This window comes from Nannospalax galili, unplaced genomic scaffold, assembly GCF_000622305.1.
Source record: "Nannospalax galili isolate Female #2095 unplaced genomic scaffold, S.galili_v1.0 scaffold43, whole genome shotgun sequence".
In the NCBI taxonomy this organism is placed as follows: domain Eukaryota; kingdom Metazoa; phylum Chordata; class Mammalia; order Rodentia; family Spalacidae; genus Nannospalax; species Nannospalax galili.
The window spans coordinates 1,184,281-1,204,930 of NW_008353342.1; the positions used below are offsets into that span (position 1 = coordinate 1,184,281).

The window sequence follows — 20,650 nt, forward strand, 5'->3', positions numbered from 1 at the left end:
TTTTAATACAACTGACACTAAGATGCATATGCATTTCTAATCTCTATATATTTGATTATTACTAGTCACAGTCGGTTATTTTCTGAGCTCCTTAGCATCTGAGCATAGATATAAACTCATCAGGTAGATTTCAATAGTAATGTTTTTCATATCTACTAGTTATTAAGGAGCAAATTTTTATGCTTTGAAGAATTTTTTTAATAGACCCACTTACCATGTAGCACCCTCCCATAGCCACCCTCCCCCACTAGAGCCCCTATACTCTGATATCCCTGCTACTGTCTGCTGTGTTGTCCACACCCCCAGCCATTCCCCACTACTTGTCTATCTGGTGAATCTAGTCAGCCTATCTAGAGGTCTTTGTTTTAGGAGGGTCAGCTGTTCCTCATCTAGCAGTAATCAGTTGTCAATATTCCTTTGGATAAGATAGGGGTCTGCTGTTCAATTTTCCAGTTCTCTGCTGGGTTACTATCTGGGAATCCTTTTGGCCACGCTGGCCAACTTGGCTTTTTTAAAAACCTGAGTTTTAGGCCAACATAGGTAAGATGTGTCCTTTGTACCATAACACTCACAAGACATGCATGACACAATGGAGAGAAAGGTCACTTGGAGAGTCAAACAAGTGGAGTTCAGTTCTTTCTGACTTTGCTTTTCAAAAGGCCTGGCTACCTACCAGAACTGAAGTACACTCAAGAATAAGAAAAATGGAAGATCTCAGAAAAAAACGTCAAGAAGAAACACAAAAGATGAAAACTATTCCACTCAGGCTGAAAAAGTTCAAGTGCACAGAAGTAAAAAAAAGTAGGAAGAAGGTTCCACATCCTGAGCAGAGATGCCCAAGGTCCTCAGGGGAATCAGTTTCCCAAGAAGAATGTCGAGGACTCGTGTATCCCAACTAAACAAATCTGAAGATCTGCCAGGTGCCCCAGCCTCATCTGACTGCTGAATGTATAGGAACAATAAGGAAAGAATCATGGATATTTCAGTAAACACACGGGCAGATGATCACTGCGCCTATTTCTGTCCCCTGATGCCATGGCAATCATGAGGGATAAAAATCATGTAACACTCTGAGAGACTTACAGATCAGAGTCCCCAACTTCATCAATGACTGAAGTTCATGTTTTTATAACTTATAAGTATACAAATTAGATTATAAGTTAAATACACTATCAAAGTAAGTTTTAGTATAACTGATACTAAGATTCATATATGAAATATAAGGTTCCATTGCTTGGAATAAGCACAATTATAAATGATATATCCTTCTTTCCTGCAACACCTTTCTGAAATGATCACATTTTAAAATTCACTACCAGAAAAGCAAACTTGATCAAGACAGACCTGCCTAAACCCCTCCTATATCCTGATATAAAGGCCTAATCCTTTTAAATAACTTTTCCTGAACCCTCTGCATCAATCACTGCCCTCCTTGCACTCTAGGGTGTCCAAGTTTTGGATAGTTGACCCTCATGAGGGCATTAGGTATTTGCTGTAAGGAGCACCTCCATTGCTTCTTATGCACTAAGCCTACCATTTCCTTGATGCCATAGTCTACTAATCCTTTAGGACTTAACAGAGACACACACACCCCCCCCCAGTCCTCCTGAGAGCTTTTCTTGAAAAGCTAAGAGAAGATTGTGTGGGTCCTCCTCAGTATCTCCATTTCTCCTGATATGTATTGTATGATGCTCCTTAAGATCACGCTTTGTACAGAACAGGGCTCAGTAAATATTTATTAGATGTGTTAATGATTCTTTTAATCCATTAAGTTAATCCACCACCTAAACAGAATCAAGAATAGAGACCACATGATCACCTCATTCGATACAGAGCCTTTTGACAAAAATCTAACATCCATTCATGATAAAAGGCACGGAGAATCTAAGAACACCTGGGCAATAACTCAACATAATAAAGGCATTACATGATAAGCCCATGTCCATCACCATAGTAAATGGAGAAGACCATAAAGCATTTTCTTGTTGTTAGGAACAAGATAAGGGTACATATTCTCTCCATCCCTGTTCAATATAGTACTTGAAGACTATAGACTTCATAGAGCAATATGACAAATGAAGGAGATCAAGGGCATACAAAGTAGAAAGGAAGAAGTCAAGGTATCCTTACATGCAGATGATTTGATTCTTTATATAAAGGAAGATAAAGACACCAGCAGGAAACTTCTAGAGCTGATAGATACATTCAGCAAAATAGCAAGAGTGTTAATGATTGTTACAAGCCAGCTACATAACACTTTCATTCAAGATACATTATCATGAAGTAATCCCAGAATGAAATTGCCTGTGTGGTATTACTTTGCACAGAGAAAACAAAGCAATATCGCAATATGAATGATATGACTGACACTGACATCATCTTCCCCTAAGCTACTGCCAATGCAAATGAAGACTCTCTTTGTATGCTAGTGCATAACAAGGAATTTATAAAACAGACATTTCAGAAATAAGGAAGGGAAAGAATCAGGGAGTAAGGAAGGATCGGCAGAGGAAGGTAAAGAGGGCGAAGAAAGGAAGGAAAGGTAGGGAGTGGAGGACAGTAAGAATGCAGGAAGGTATTTTAAGTTCTTATGATTAATTATTGGCAAGTTTAAGACGAGCCTTCAAAATTCAGATTTAGGAAAGACCCTCTTGCCCACTGGTTCCTCACATAGGCTCATGGTGTATGGAAGCTTTAGGGATTAGTCAGTAACCTATGAAAAGAAATTTCTTGGCAATATCACTAAGCTGTTTTTCTTTATATGTTGTTTTAGATTCAGAACACTCCTGTCATAGGGTTGCATGCAATTAAATATTTTCCACATGAGCCATTCCATTCTCTAGCAGAACACAGATTGTTTAATAATGCTGCATAGGAAAAAAAACCTCCTGGATATCCATGTTTCATGATAAATTAGATATTTGGTGGTTCAGATTAAACTCGCAGTGGCAAATAAACTGCCACAAAGTCCCCAGATATACACTCTATTGTATAGATGTCAGATCCTTTTCAGTAAGTTTGTAAATTGACTCTCAAATGTGTAACGACATCATTGCATGTTAAATGACAGTTTTGAGTTTGTGAAAACCCTAAACAGCATTTATAGATGGTGGAGACACTAATATAAAGAGTGAATAACCATGCCGAGCTTAATTTGCAGCTCTTTTTCATTTCCCTGCAGACATCTCAGTGTCTCTCTGCTGTTTAGGAGCTTGTTTTACAACATCACCAAGAGCATTTCTTCCTCCATCTGGGCAGGTACAATCCATTTGGTATGCTACTGAATTATTCCTTTCCATTAAACATTTGAATTGCAGGGACAGAGCAGTCAGACTGACTCCTACATGATAAGGGTCTGGGGTGTTCCTTTACATGTCTCTGATCAACTGCTTCCTGTTTTGTCAGTGATGGCATAGTTCATATAGGGGGTGAAAATATGAAATGGCTTTTCCAGTTGTTAGACTCCAGGGTCAGGCTGAGGACACAGAGATAGAATACAGAGGATTAGCAAGTAGAAGACTGACCAATGACTTGGCACACTCCAGTTCTGTGAGGCAATACTTTCAAATTAGGCAAATATAAATCCAATGTTAGCTTCATAAAAGGTAGAGGAAGAAGGAGAGATAATCACTAATTTTCATGAGGGATGGAGGAGTCGCATTTCTATATCTATATAATCTACATAATCTATAATATTATATATTATATATAATATATATATATAATCTTTTCCCTGTAGTCTAGTGTCCTTTGTTCCTTTAATGACATAGCACAGTTGTCTGGGTCCACTACTGTGGACCCATCATTCTGGTAGCCTGGATTCTGTTTCTCTTCTTTTTTAGATCATTCCATTCAACACAGACAGAAAGTACTATCCTAGTCTAACCCAGCTACTCCTATGATCCATTCCACTACCAGGAGCACATGCTATTATTTACAGAACACTAATTACATTTCAGATATTGTGCCATATATGCTGCAGAGATGTCATTTAATATTGAGACATCCAATGACATAGGTAGTTTTCCATGTTTGCCTTCATTTAGAACTTCCTTAATTCTAGAATATTCCCCATAATAATTCCAAATAAGTTCCTGAAAATAACCCTTCCCTAGCTTAATCTGTGCTTCTTCCTAAATTAGCATATTCAGAGTCAAGAATGCCAAATTCAGAGTTAGAAATAAAGTTCACTGTCCGATAACTCCCTAGCATGTGTGGCGGTCCTTCATTCCACCCCAATGCCAGAACACCACCACAAACTCAAAATAGGATTCATTCCATTGTCTTCCTAAGTCCAATCACTGATTTCAAAGTTTTATCAACCTACCACCTGGCTCTTCTCAGTCTGTGATGCACTCTCTATCTTCATTGCTAATACGTGGGTTTGGATTCCAATTGCTAATGCCTCTTTTAATTCTGACATTCTCGTGCACAGATCCTTTGTCTTTTGCTATTTATTTCCCATATACGTTTCTATACAACCGCCAGAAAGGTCTTTCTAAATGGGATTCTCGAGATATCATAGCCATGATTCACTGGAATCCCCCAAATCCCTTTAATTAATTCAAAATTCCTTTCTAGGGACTGTTTTCAGATACCTCTTCCTCCTTAACCTTGAATCTCTAAAGTCCTGTCTATCAAATGTACAAGAAACCTTTGTTGCTTCACCAAGTCATTTCTATACATATATATTGGTACTGTCATTCTTTTAATACTTTTAATTTCAGACTGTTGTGAAATAGTAACATGAGAAAATAATACAGAGTAAGTTATATAAGTGTAAGTATGATGAGGGTACAGGGGAGGTATACCATCGGGTACCAAAATTTTTATTAGGATACAATGATGTTTTTTGTTGATGCAGGACTCCAAATGGAAACAAATAACAGTTGATATTGGCCAACAAACTTAGGGAGAAACAAATTCAACTATCTGAAAATACCAACTCTTATTAAGTTGGCTATTTAAACTTGTTTCTTTGTCCTTTGAATAATTTTTGGCCCACATATGACGTTCAACTCCTCTTACTGTTTCAGCTAATCAACACTGCTGTCTTTCAAGAGAACACTATTCTTCAGCAAAACAGAACCCAAAGGCAGTATGCCCAGATAGTGGCAGTCATTTAAATATAGTTGAGCTAATGAGTCTCTTATAAAGGGCATGTAAAGGACTAATGTGAGCTGGGTCCATCAGATGAATGCCTATTTTTGTGACTTGTCTTTAATTGACTCTGACAGACAAGCAGGCTAATAACATTGATGGCAAGGGCTTATGTTATCTCCATTCTGTCACAAGCTGCAAACTATTTCATGATGAGTATGACAAAACAAACCCTTCACCTTTGAAAAGAGGGGGAATACTTTTGGTCACTTAAAAATTCAGATATCTTTTATTCATTTATATTTGACATTCTAGAATACATGTTTATACATTTAATAAGCTTCATTTAACTTTGCACTTAACACCAAATGTACAAAATAGTAAAACAATACAAGTATGACAATTTATTTTGAATTCAATTTAAAGTTTACAGCATGATATTTGTTTGTCTTAATCTAAAATTGCTTCAATTTCCAGATGCTTGTACAAGGGGTGATTCAATTTCAGATTAATTCAGATTGTCTTGGAAATGCAACTATTGTCTGCTGAATAAATCCATCATGATAACAGTGCTGTCCATTTAAAGTGGAATGTGTTATTTTTCTCAGATCTGAGGCTTGATTCTGGTTTTGATTTTGCTAAAGAATTATACTATTGCACTATAACTTATTTCTTTAAGTGAATGATGATATTGGTCTTTAGTTTTATTCAAAAATATTCAAAAATAGGCACAAAATGCAAAAGAAAACAAGTACATGGTTCTGATGTAAAATTTTTTAGATTTTTCAGAAACTGATATTGGGTAAGGGATTAATATGTCATATGTAAAAAAGCATTTCAATATTTTGATTATCTAGACAGTTTTAAAATAACAAGGACATTTCATTAATCAAACTAGAGTAACTATATGATACTTTTTTTCAAAACCCTTACTAATCATCTCAAACACTGACTAATCATCTCATACACTGAACTGCCAAATTTCCTCTTAGATCTGTACCCTATTCCAGACCCATTTGTTTTTCTTCTTATCCCATTTTCCCCTCTTGCTAGTAAATCATAGTACAAACTTTGTCTGAGAAAGTTAGGAAGAAACAACACAAAGGTGAATGCGATTTGATATACCTCGATGCACAAAATAATTAGAAATCACTTTTATACATTTTTATGAAAATTGGGATATTTAAATTCTTAGTATTTTCATGTATATAGCCATTGCAAGCCAATATAGGAATTCTGAAGAGTCTATTCATATTTACTAGGAAAATGTAAAATAAAATTGCAACTAAACCAAGCTGTCTACTACATATATGTTCTGGGGTCCTCCAGAGATCTTGATCATAGTATTAAGTACTGGAAAATATTTTTCTTAGTGTCACACATTATTGATAAATTCATAATTCATTTTATTATTAGAAAATGATATTTTTGAACCTAGTTAGAAGACATACTACTGAAATAAATTCCAACCTGAAACACACAACACACACACACACACACAGAGAGAGAGAGAGAGAGAGAGAGAGAGAGAGAATATTATTATATAAGAAAATGAGAAGAGTTCTATCTTGTGGAGAAACAAAGTGCTATAATCCAGCAAATTTTTAGAAGGTACTAAAATCCAAAATGCCATTACATTACAAATAAACAAATATTCTGTTCTAAATTTAATCATGAGGAAAAAAGCAAGACAGTCTATAAGAGTAAGATAATTATAATATTAAAAATATCAAAAAGTCCTAGAAATTTCTCTTTTGCGTCAGTCCTTGGTACTAGTCACAAATATATTTTCACAATTACCATAATTAATACTTACTGTCGATTTTATATACAAGCACAAATTATTTAATAACTCTTTATTGTCTAAAACGAATATTACTGAACAAAATTTTATGTTCAACTATTTATTAGTCAATAGAAAAAAAGTTTATTTCTGAGAATTTTTAAAGAAAATATTTTGAGCTGGGTGGTGGCTCATGTCTTTAGTTTCAGGACTTGAGAGTCAAAGGCAGATAGATTTCTGACTGCGAGGCCAACCCGATCTACACCATGAGTTTCAGGCCAGCTGTATCTACAAGAAGACTGTCTCAAAGAGATTTAAAAAAAGGATATTTTGGTAAGGACATGATGTCACATTAACACACTATTATGGAGTCATTAATTTGAGAACTAAAGATCATCATCATCACCATCATCATCACAACAAATAATAGTAATGCTAATGCTATTATTCATGTCTCAATGCACATTTTTCTTTTCTAAAGTAATAGCACACATACCAATGACACTCAAAGGTCGATGAAGCTGGAGCCCATGAAGGGAAGTGCTCTGCTCAGGGACGTTTGGGATGACACTGCAAGGAATGATTTTGGGCTTTTCACTATTGGGTGCCTAGTAACTATATTTTTCTTAACCTGTAAATAGTACCATTTTTTATTAAGAGATATTAATACTAAATAAATAATACACCTATGCTTCTTGCACAATTAATTTTCAGTTATTTCAGGAGGTGGTAAGTCCAGGAACGTGTTGTAAGCAGAGCTGACAGAGGTGTGAAGAGAATTGTTTTCTTCCTTGCTTTGTTCTCATATGACTTTCTCTCTGTGGGCATGTACTTCTGGACTTCTGGTGTCTTTTATCACACCCAAACTACTTGGTGAGGGCCCAGTCCTTACGATTTCATTAAAACTTATTAAATCTTAAAAGGGACTGTTTTGAAATGCAATCATATTGGGGGATGGGCTTAAATGTCTTACTCCTTGACTTGGGGGTGATGATTGAATAATTATGTGAATATACTAAAAGTTTTTAAACTTTGTGCTTCAATTGGATGAACTTTATGGAATGTAAATTTCTTTTCAGTAAAGTTTACAAAAATATTTTAAAATTTCAAACAGGTTGTATATTGCAAGGAAAATATTCAATGATACTTCAACACCATAACACATCGAAGTCAAGAGACAAGGAAATCTCCCTCCCTACGATGAGGAGAATCAGCTGAAAAGGAAATGAAATGTGGAGTACTACACTTGGAATAATGAAGACAGTGATTAGTGTAATTAAGAACATCTATTGTTGGGGCTGGAGAGATGGCTCAGCAGTTAAAAGTTGTGGCTGCTCTTGCAGAGGACCCAGGTTTGGGTTTCAGCATCCATATGTTCCTAACAACCATCTGTACCTTCAGTTTCTGGAATCCAAAGCCCTCTTCTGGCCTCCTCAGGCATTCCATGACACTGATGTGTGGATGTATTTACATGCATGAAAGCCAAACACTCATAGACATTAAGTAAATAATAAAAACTTTACAAAAGCGAAACAGCAAGAAAGAGAGAGAGATGATACATAGATGATTGATAGATAAATAGATGATAGATAGATGATAAATAGATAGATGATAGATAGATAGATAGATTGATTGATAGGTAGATAGATAGATAATAGATAGTAGATAGTAGATAGATATAGATAGATAATAGATAGTAGATAGATGATAGATAGATGACAGATAGATAGATAGATAGATAGATAGATAGATAGATAGATTGGGGGAGGCATAACATAATCCATAATATTTCATTTTTTCTCCTCTGTAAATAATGTGCTTCTGTCATATAAAATGCATCCAGCTCACAAACATGCACAGAACTTGCTCAAGCTCAAGCCAGTCAAAATCCCAGCCTGGAGCAGGAAAGGGGAAGTCTCACTAGGAACCCAGAAGCTACTGGCGTTTGATCACTGCTGGGAGAGGAAGCATGAGCTTTCATGTATGGTGTGGCCCATTAGGTTGTCCATGCCCTAGGACTGGTAACATTCTGAAAAGCATTTTGGCAAGGCAAATTGGACTTGGTGGGAGAAAAAATAAGATGGCTGGGTAGGGAGGTGGGGAATGTGATCAAAGTATAATGTATTTAACTTTCAAAGAAAAAAAAAATACTTGAAAATATTCCAGCTCTTAGGCAATACTGAAACCCATCCTGTGTCCAAAGTCTCCTCTACATGTCATCCAAGTCAGATATGGTAAGATGTGAGGTATAATTTATTCAGAAGTTGAACCTTGAAGTCAGACCATGGCATTTCAGGCATGGGACAGATGTTATTCTTAAACGGAGAAATTGGGGAAAAGAAAGCATGCTAATCAACTTTGAGATAAGAATGATGGCTCAACATCTGCCTTCTTCTTGCTTCTAAGTCCTGATAGGAGGCCTACCTCCCATGTACATCCTTAATGTATTCTTTCTCTTTATGTTGCGCCCTTTCATACTCTTCAGCTGACATGCATTTGCATAGGTCAGACAATGAATTGAAAGTTCCCCAAAACTTCCTCCTCTTCCTGAGGAGACTCAGACTTCCAGATCCACATTAGTCTTCCCTGATATGATGAAGAAGATGAAATCACTCTTCCAACTGTACCTTCCTCGGATTATAAGTCAAATATGTAGCATTGGCGTGCAGCACCCCTCTTCAGTCAGATGTAAGTCTTGAAATCTAAGGTTCTATCTTACCCATTTCTCTTAGCCCAGGATAAGAGCAGTATCTCAGATATAGAAGGTGCTAAATAACTGGTCACTAACTGAAAAAATGAATTACTGTAGTGTGTGTATTTTTTAAAATTCTGAATTTCCTGTGGTCCAAATGATGTCCTCTGTAACCCAATTTATAATAAAAAGCAGGGTAAATGGAACATTTCTCTGTCTTTGTCAGAATTAAGGTGTCTCTTAATGGGGCTAAAAACTACCAGTGACTATTTGTCTATGTTTAATTTGTCAATAATTGAAAAACTAATTAGCATTTTCACTCTGAGATCAGTATGATTATAAGAATCAGTTATGGAAATGCTCTCTTACACATTCCAGTTTCTCTATCACATTGCATCTGTCTCTACATTAAGTTTGCCTTTTTGCATCCGGATAATGACTGATAATTGCACTCTGGAACTGCATTTGTGGTTAGACTGAGTGAGGTTAGCTGCTCACTAAGCCAGTTCTTGTTCTTCCTGAGAACACAAGCAGCGTGTATTTCTCCATCTCTACTGCATCTCAGTCATGTGAGCTCTACCAGTGAATGTGTTAGTGTGGAACCAGAGTGGCCCATGAAAGCACCAACATGTGTTCTCATCATTTCCCCTCCTACCAGCCCAATTCATCTAAAAGGGAGGAACAAGAAGTCATATTTTTATTGTAGAATTTTAGAATTTAAATTTATTTGAAATGGGTACATAAAAAGGTAAAATTGCATGCATTCAAGAGTACTATGTGATGATTTAATGTATGTATATGGTATAATGTTTAACCAGACTAAACACTTTTTTCAAATAGTTATCAAGTTTTAAGATGAAAGCATTGAAAGTCGTAACTGTTATCTAAATTCATGCTTTTGTGAAACAGTGTATCAGAACCTCCTACTGTGCCACTGCAACATCGAACCTTTGACCAACTGTCCCCACTGTTCGTTCCCTTTTCAAAACAGGAAGCCAGGAGCTGGCACAATGCCAGCTGCTAAACTCGCCGTGTTTGCTGCTGCTCTTTTCACAATAGCTAAGAGATGGAAGCAACCTAAGTGTCCTTCAACTGACGACTGGATAATAAAAATGTGGTTCTTTTATATGATGGAGTTTTACTCAGCAGTAAAGAAAGATGAAATCATGAAATTTTCAGGTAAATGGATAGAACTAGAAACAGTTATACTAAGTGAAGCAATACAGACTCAGAAAAAAATGACATATGTGTTCCCTCATATGTGGATCCTAGAACCAAACCCTGATAAGTGAGTATGTATCCAGACATAACTACAGGAACCAGGGTAATGGAAAGGAAACAGGGAGGAAAAAGAAAAGAAAAAACATGAAAGAGACCAGGATGAAACAGGCATTCATGAGGGAGATAAGGATAAAAATGTGGTGAGGTTAAGGGAGGGGGGAGGGAAGGGTATACAAGGCGCCTAGGGGATAAAGGAAAGAAGGAGCTCAAGAGAGGTAGGACCATAGGAGAAGGGTATTAGTAAGGGAGAAAGGGGGAAATGGGGGCACCTTAAGTGGGAAAACCATGATGGAGGGGTGAGACAATGAGAGAGATAAATAATGCTTAGCTAATTTTAAAAACCAGAGTGAACCATATTACTGCAACAACCTACTGACAAATTATACAAAGCAGATCAAGAAATATATGTCTAGGTAAGGTTTATCTGAGAACAATTGGTCTTTGCCCATGATTTATCTACATAATACACAGTAATTAAAAGTACCAGGCCAGTGGAACCAACCTTCTTGGATGTTTAACAGACATACTTTGGAGGCCTATAATAATTTGGTCAGAGGGACATAAAGGACAGTTTTTGCTCCTTGCCTTCCTAGGTCAACTAGTTCCAGGGGACTATAAGCATCTCTCAAAACGTACTGTAATTGTGGTGGGTCACCTTTCCTCTTGATCAAGGAGGCCAAGGAGACCCCACCAGATGGACTTGAACCAGTGTTCAGTAAACTCTCCAGTTGTCATGAGGGTGGTTCAAGTACTAGGTGCCAGGTACCTCATTAGAAAATACTAACAAAGAATTTAAATTCTACCATGTTTGCTCTATTACACATCTTGAGGTTTTTGTGTCATAGAATCTAGTATTAACTAGCACAGTAGTTATCACTTTAGTTTTATGTTAAGACATTAATAAGACTGTTGGCACTGAAACTTTGCATATGTGTATGTGCAAGGGACAGGGCTGCGATGCTAGGCTTCCGGAACTGGCTGTTCCCTCCCATAAGAATGAGGGATGGCTGACAGGACTTTCATTACTGCAGATTGCCCCTCTTTAATAGGCAATCCTCATGCAGCTTGTGCCCCTGCTGTTTGTAAAGCTTATTTTGAATTTACAATGCCAATTATAGGGAGTGAATGTGTCAAGATTTTGACAGGTGTCTAGAGAATCGCGCAATTTATTTTATTTATGCACTTTCTGCTTTAAAGACCTCCGAAAAGAAGAAAATTGACTAATGTAAGCTTAAAAGGATCACTCATATTTACCTCTTCATAGTAAATCACCACAGCTCTTCTTCTCAAATAAAAATGAAAGAACAGAAAAAAAGGAACGAATCGAAATGGAAGAGCATGAGCTGACCCACTAGTGGCTTCCAACATGAGCTACATTCACAAAGTTATATTGAAAGTCCTAGCTGCAGTCAATAGCTGCAGAAAGAAGAAAAGACTCTGACCAGGAAACAGAAAGGTGAGAACTGACACTTCTTGTCGATGCTGGGGCAGCAGAACATTTATTAGCACTTAGATACATGTATTTAATTATGTGGTAGTCGCAACTTTTTGTCATTATTCAAAATGTAGAGGAAAGAAGGGATGCCTTAGTCTGTTCTTGAAACGACGTAATGCAGCTGGGCACAGCATATAACGACAAGTGTGACTTTCCAATATGTACTGAGAATACTTCACGAATAAATTGTATAACACTGTAAATCTCCTCTACTACTAGAAAAATATTTATACATGGGACCAATAAAATAGTCTCATGTTCTGAACAAAGATAGAAAAATGTCTTCACGAATTCATTTAGATAACATTAAATTTTCAATTTCAGGGATATTTCATATTTACAACATTTAGAGACCTTCCCCCAACTCTTCCACGTCCCCCTACTACCTCTCAATTTCCTGACCATTATTATTGTTACACACACATATATATATTATTGTTACATGTTATACATATTATTGTTACATATATGCACACACATACATATATTATTGTTACATGTTATACATATTATTGTTACATATATGTGCACACACACATATATATTATTGTACCATGTTATACATATTATTGTTACATATATGCACACATATATATATTATTGTACCATGTTATACTTATTATTGTTACATATATGCATACACACACACATATATATATTATTGCTACATGTTACACATATTATTGTTACATATATGCACATACACACACATACCCTACTGAGTCCTTTTAGCGGTGCTCCTTCTATACGTGGACTGATCACTCGGGATTGGCTAATATATCGGGGAGCTTGTCCTTATAGAAAACTGATTCTCTGTCTCTCCTCAGCAATACATTTCCCTTACCTTTTCCTATGGGGGTGTAACATTAGGACAATTTCCCATGCACAGTGGCATGCTGTGTGGTGGTGTGATTCCGTGGTCTTGTTTAGACAGCAATTTTTCTGAGATTGAATGGGTACAACTTCATTGTCACATCTGTAACCCTCTTTTAGCACCAGCTGTTGCAGTTCTCTGTCTCTTACAACCTTTCCACCCCCTCTTACATCATGTTCCCTGAGCTGAGTGAAGACTTCGCAGTTTGGATGTGACACTTGGGAATGGGCTCCTCACCACAACCTATTCACCTATTCTCTGCATTTTGACCACTTGTAGTTCTCCCATCTGTTGCAAAAAAAAAGGTAAGAATGACTTTCAAAAAACTGGATTAATGACTTTTAATTAACCCCAGAAAGACGTGGTCCTCTTTTGTGTGATGACCTGGCACATGATCTTGTTTCCTTGGCAACCTCATTTGGACACTCCAAACAAAATGATAATGAATAAACATGGGTATGTTTGAGAATCAGCATACTGAATGGCTGAAAGACGGCACACCATCTTCATTGCACACAGGGAAGATCGGGAAGGATGACTGGACTTGGGTGAATGAGGTACTCTAGAATTGCGATGAAAACACAGGATGGGCTTTTAAGATGAGGGTGGAGTACATGTACTTCCCCAGCTGAAGCTGGAGAAAACATTTTGAATAAAATCATCGGGAGGATCTGACCTGAGCACAAAGTTCCAAGGACACAGTTGCAACAAGACAATTCCATCAGCACAGTTCCATGAGACAGATTTCCAAGACATATCCAGGGGAACAAGTACCTTCTGAGTTTGGGCCCAGCCTTACAGACTAAGAGTCCAGCGTTTTTGTTCAGGTAGTTGTAATATTGGCATAGTAACACCATAAAATAAAAACAACAACAGAAAAACAACCAAAAATTCTTGGTTGATGAGGTACAAGAGCTACATTTACCTGTGAGTTAAAGGATAAATTTAGTTTAAGGAAATGGCAACAGCAGGTTCTCCTTTAGGGTCTATGACCTCTCTACCCATGGGCATTTGGCTAGATTTACGGTATCAGTCATTAATTTTTTTCCCACTGAGGGGACTTTAAGTTCAATTAGGCAGCTCTCAGCATCTCCCAAGGTAAAAGTGCCACTGTTGCACCATTAGGGATATCATGATGGACCAGGAATTGTTGTAGTTCATAGTCAAGATCTCAAAGTCTCCGTATTTAAAAGTGAAGTTAATAGCTTATAAATTACCTACTCATTTCTGCAGTAAGATTGCTACTGAAAACTAGTATTGTAAAAATAGTACTGAAAGATCCTTCAGGTGATATTTATCTCCAAAGATTTTATATTTCTCCTTGAGTTATGCAAATGGCAAAAATTTAAAAAAAATCTCTAAAATAATCTTTTAAAATATAGAATCTTGGGAATTATGGAAACCTGAGGGTTGCAAAATTTTCATGATGTGTTCTGCCTACCTCCCTCAGCAAATATCCAGAGAAATTATTACACTTGAGCAGAAGACATTTAATAGTTTTTCATTTAAATGGTTTTGAAACACATATATGCATATATACAAATTTTAAAATTGACACTGAAACTGTTTTTTTCACATAGGTAAAATCCCAAAGAATATGATTTGTGATTTTTATAGCATATTCTTTAAACACAAGTTAATTAAAACCTTAGACATACAGATACTTGAATCTCTCTTACAAGGTGAGGGGTTGATGGAGAAAAATATCAAGTTGAAGAAGAGTAGATAGGGTAAAATTTTGATGTAATTTTGTCACTTGAAAGAAATAAGGCTTCCTGCCCGCTTTTATTCCTAATCTCTGAAATTTACTTCTCCTGGGACTATGCCTTTGAGAGTCACACTTACTGATTCTTACTTTGTCTAGTTCTGAGAGATCTTTTTTCTCTATACAAGTATATGAATGTTTTCTCTAAAAGTATGTAAGTGCACCACAAGCATGCAATGACATTGGAGATAAGAGCAGGGCATCAGATCTCCTGGAATTGGCATCATAGACAATGAACTTCCCTGTGGATGTTGGGGAAAACCTGGGTCCTCCGGAAGGACAGCCAGTGCTCTTAACCACTGAGTAACTCCTCGCAGGATGAGGAGTTACTGTGAAAGAGGTAAGAAAGTCAAACGTACTTTTGGACACTTAAATACATTAACAAGATAATTTGGGGAAAACAAAATGTGAATTGTACATATTAGTTTGGATAAACAGGGATGGATGGACCGGAAGGATCAGATAGATCAGACATCTCATTGTGTATGTGTGAAGAGAGAGAGAGAGAGAGAGAGAGAGAGAGAGAGAGAGAGAGAGAGAGAGAGAGAGAGAATATGACCTCATTAAAAGGAAGAGACATTATCTCTGGGAGGAGAGAATATAGTTTTTATTATTTTATTTTATTTCATTTATTTTATGTGTATGACTGTTTTGCCTGCATGTATGTAGATGCATCCCATGTGTGAAACATCCATAGATGCCAGAAGAGAGTGCTAGAGTGCTAGATGCCCTAGGGTTAGAGTTACAACAGTTGTTAGCTACCACATGGGTGTTGGGAACCAAGCCTAGGTCCTCTGCAAAATTAGCCAATGCTCTTAACTGCTGAGCCTTATCTCCAGCACCTGGATTCAGTTTTAAAAGGAGATTGCATAAATAAGTACCCCGTTAGCTTACTATGGCAACTAATTTAAGAGAGATGATATTTAAAGTCAACAAAATTGGTAAAAATAAACTGACAAGTTGGTAAAAACAACTATGTGCAGGCAGGAAGGAAGATATCTAGATACTTTTCAGAAATTTTCAGAGTATTTTTACAAAGTAGATGAAGAAGGCCTATTCTACTGATGTTTTCAAAGTCTAGCTCTGCACACAGTTAAGTATTCAGGAGTTTAAACCAAACAAAAACAGGACTACGGTTCCCATATATGCTTATGCTCCTGGCTGCCATGAAACAAAACCTTTCATGGCTGGAAAATTGGATTATTCGAGGATTAGCAGGCAGCTGCAGCTGTTGCACACTACCTTGGGGCCAAGAAGCCAAGATTGGCTCCATCGTGTTCTAACTTCAGTTCTTAATAACTTCTATGGGTAAAGCTTATTAGCCTGTAAAATGGGAATGCTAGGAAGACGATGTGACAAATTAATACATATATTAAAGCAACTGCTCAGTAGAATGTTTTCAACAAACATCAGCCTAATCACAACTGTGTTGCTATTAAATCTGCCTGTACTTTAAAATTTTCTCTATCACCTTTTATATGTTTATGGAATCAAATTTGTGTAGTTATTCAACTGTAAAACAAGTATAGAGAACCATTAGTGAAACTTCTATCCTAAGTTCCTTAAAAAGCTGTTCAGTTTGAACTCTAACAGGAAAGCTCCTAAATCACATGATAAACCTTAAAGATTCAAGGCAGGAAAATGCTAAGTTCCATTTAATGGTGTGTGTAAGAACTGCTCGAGACTGAATAATCATGTTTCAAGTGCAGATTCCTGGAACTCTCTCAATCTACTGAAGCAGGATTCCAAGAGCAACATCCTCTCTGCAATAAGCATCCCAGTTGGTTGTAAACATTTTAAAACTTTAGAATTGTTGGCTTATAATGTAAAAATTCCTGATTGAGGCATTTTACCACTCAGATGGTAATATGTCTTGGTGCCAACATGAACAAACCTAGGGTGAAAATCTTGTCCTTGACATGATAATGAATTTTGAAATTCTTCTTTTCTTAGGTAATTCTTCTGTCCAAGATGAGTCCTCTCTTTAGCCCCGCTCCCAGCTTCTTTTTAAAAAATATTTGATTGATTGATTAATTGATTTTATGCATATGAGTATATTGCCTGCATGCATGTAAGTGCACCCAGCCACTGAGGTCAGAAGACAGTGTAGAATCCCCTGGAACTTGAGTAATGGACAGTTGTTAGCTACCATGTGGGTGCTGGGAAATGAAACAGGGTCTTCAGCAAGACCAGTCAGTGCTCTTAACTGCTGAGCCATCTCTCCACTCCCCTAACAACTCTTTGAGTTATACTGAAATTTCACCATTATTCTGGAATATTTCAAAAAGTTCTTTAAGGATATTTAAAAGATTCACCTGCTAGCAAACCTCTGAGTAGATCTAGATGAATAGCTACCATTTTAGATTAATAACAATGGTCTAAAAAACAGATGGTCTGCTCATCCTCCTTACAAACCTTGCTATTGTAGACAATGTAGTGATTAGGATCTTCACATTACTTTGAGGATATGACACTGAGGCCAAAATAGGTTAAACAAATTTATCACTACCTTAGAGTTAATAAGAAAGAAAATTAAAGCTGAAAGACTTTAAACAACCTGATTACTATTAGAGTAGATTATATTAGAGTTAATAGGAAAGGAAGCAAACATAGGATTATAACAAAGAGGACAAAAGAGAAAAAAATGTTTCCCTAATGACCGAGAACTCTAACCTATATAAGAAAACAACTATTTTTAAAACGTATGTAAGACTGATTTGCCTGCATGTATGCGTGTACCCTTATCATGCAATGCCTGTGGAGGACAGAAGAGGGTGTCATATCTCAGTGGAATGGGAGTTACACATGGTTGTTGGTTGCCATTTGGGTGATGGAACCAAAATTGGGTCTTCTGCAAGAAGAAACAGTGGTCTTAGCCATTGAACTGTCTCTACAGCACCTACAACAACTATTTTTAACATAATGGAAAACTAGATGTAAAGTGGGATTTGGAAATGTTTAGGAATTTCTGTGTAAATTCAATACTCTTGAATTGAACAGTAATACAGTGTTGAAAGAGCATGGACATGTGTTTAACTGTTCTCAGAATGAATTGAAAATGGTTTTAGTAGTGACCTAACTTCTTTTACCAGCATGCTATAAGAGAAACCATTCTATATAAAGCTATTCTATATAAAGTTATTATCCTAGTATGTATACTGCATTCACTTTTATAACCTTTCTTCATTGAAAAAAGGTAAAAAGACATTGAAACATGGAAATGATTGAATGTCTACCCCGCAACCTATGTTTAACATAGATTGGAAAAATAAAATATTTAGCTACAGGCCTGGTATCTGTTCTCAAACAAATGTTACTGATTACATACAACCAACACAGAAGCAAGAGTCTGTAAATGTGACTGTCCCTGAGAGAATGCTTTATAGATTCCTAAAGGATCACTGCTGAATAATCTAAATCTGACTTACATGGAAACAGTAGTTAGTCAGTTTAAAATCACTAGGGAGGATTCCTCTGAAAATTTTCAGGTAACATAGCTAGATTAACTAAAACCAATGTTACTGTTGAGTACAAAGAAGACAAGACTGTATACTCTGCAAATTATGTCAATGTTCCTAAAGTATACTGATATTTTGAAAGATTTGATCAGCAATCTCAAATTGCTACACAATAATGTCTAGGTAAATAAAATACATTGGACCATAACTTTAGATAATGTTGAATGGAATCTTTAATAACAATAAACAAAGCAATAATAAATAATAGGATTTTTTTTATTTTGTCAAGCATAAACCTTAATTGATAGAACAAAATGCTTAGGTATATTGTAATCATGTTCACATCATAGTGTTATTGATATGGTTCTAACTATGGTATATATACAGTGCACCAGGCAGAATGATAGATGCTTTGCATACACTAGCTCTTCATTCAGTACACTCTTGTCAATGCTTCACAGAACACATATTAGTGAAGGGAAATGAGACATTTCTAAGCTGCTTGCTCAAGGTGGTATACCAGTTACACATACAGTCAGTATTATCACTAAAACTTGTCTTAGTCATGACTATTTACTTGTATAGAGGAATTTTAAAAATTTTTATAGCCAAGAAGAGTGAGAATTATCCCACATAGTTTTCCCATGTCATGTTTTCTATATTATTCAAATCCTCTGACACAGTTACCTATGTATGTAACTGAATAATGACATAGAAATAGTGCTTCAGGAGTAGAAAAACATAAGTGAAATTTCTTTACTGTGATTCCCTATTGAAGTAAAACATTTATGGCACTTTTTCAGGATCCTGTGCTGGAGAGATGGCTCAGCAGTTAAAAGCAGATTTTACTCTTGCAGGGGACCAGGATCCAGTTCCCAGCACCCACAGGGCACCTAAGAACTATCTGTAACTCCAGTTCCAGGGTGTCTGATGCCCTCTTCTGGCCTCCACCAAAACTCTATGCACACGGTGCACAGGAAGAGAAAGTATTCACACACATAAAAAGAAACTTTAAACGATTCTGCTGTCTTTCTCTGAATCTGCACCTTCTGCATCTCGCCGTCACTGAAGCTAAAGGCAGGAAAGCGACTGTAAGAGTAGAGCTTTTAGTGACATCGGCTCTACCTTTCACTAGAAGCAAGATCACAGAGAAGGCTTTAGTGCCATCCAATTTCATTTTCATGTCTGTGCTATGGGCATAATAACACTTAACTGTTAGGGATGTTGTGATAACACGCGCCAAAATAAAATAAACAACACACAGAGTAGTAAATGTATCATAAATGAGTTCCTTAATATGTCCTAATACATTTGAAGAGCTAGAAAATAATCATCATAAAATAATAAAGATGTTTATTGACTTAGTTTTTATTTTTATTTATATGTATGGATCTGTGTCTTTGTGTTGATTTGTGTATGTGAACACAAGTGCCCACCGAGGCCAATAGTGTTGGATCCCCCGGAACTGCAGTTACAGATGATTGTGAGTCAACAGACATGGGTGCTGGGAACCAAACTCAGGCCCATTGCATGATCAGTACAAACTCTTAACTGGTAATCCATTTCTCCCACCCCAAATAAAGAAGATTTTAAAATCTTAACCTTGTGTATTGAGTTACATTCATAAACCTTTTTCATTTTTAATTCATAACAATAAAAAGCATCACATATATTACACACACACACACACACACACACACACACACACACACACACAGAGAATATATATTACCCATAACATTCTCCAAGGGCCAACATATAAAAAATTGTTTTTTCTTACCATACCATGAAGCACTTTCAACACAGACTCTTCAACTTCCTCTGGGTTACTTCAAACAAAAGAACTCTACATCTTGTAACCATCGCCATTAGATTTCCTAAATGGAATGAAAAACAACAAAAAAAAGCTCTTGGAAAAATGGGAAAAAGTTTTAGTTTTGCCTAACAATTTAAATATCAAACTCCTCATGTCATTTTCCCTCTAACTGATTTTACTTAAATTCTGAAATAAAATTACACATATATTTCTAAATTACAATTTCAAGATCTAAAGTATTGATTTCTAATGACTCTATTGTTGGCATATTCTCATAATGAATTTCATTACATGTATTTTTTTGTAAATCAATTTTTCCATTATAGACATTAGAAAATAATAAAGTGCAATTCTTACATCAAACTAAACACTTTCATTAAATTTAA

The 20,650-nt window shown here is 36.3% G+C and overlaps 1 protein-coding gene across 1 annotated transcript in view; it reads right to left on the reverse strand.

The window, feature by feature from the left end:
* Lingo2 (leucine rich repeat and Ig domain containing 2) overlaps positions 1-20,291 on the reverse strand; it is a 1,098,444-nt gene extending 1,078,153 nt beyond the window's left edge. The window contains exon 1 of the mRNA XM_008850519.2: positions 20,229-20,291. The gene's annotated coding sequence lies outside the window, so the exon portion shown is untranslated. The remainder of the gene's footprint in view (positions 1-20,228) is intronic.
* Between the last annotated feature and the right edge of the window lie 359 nt (positions 20,292-20,650).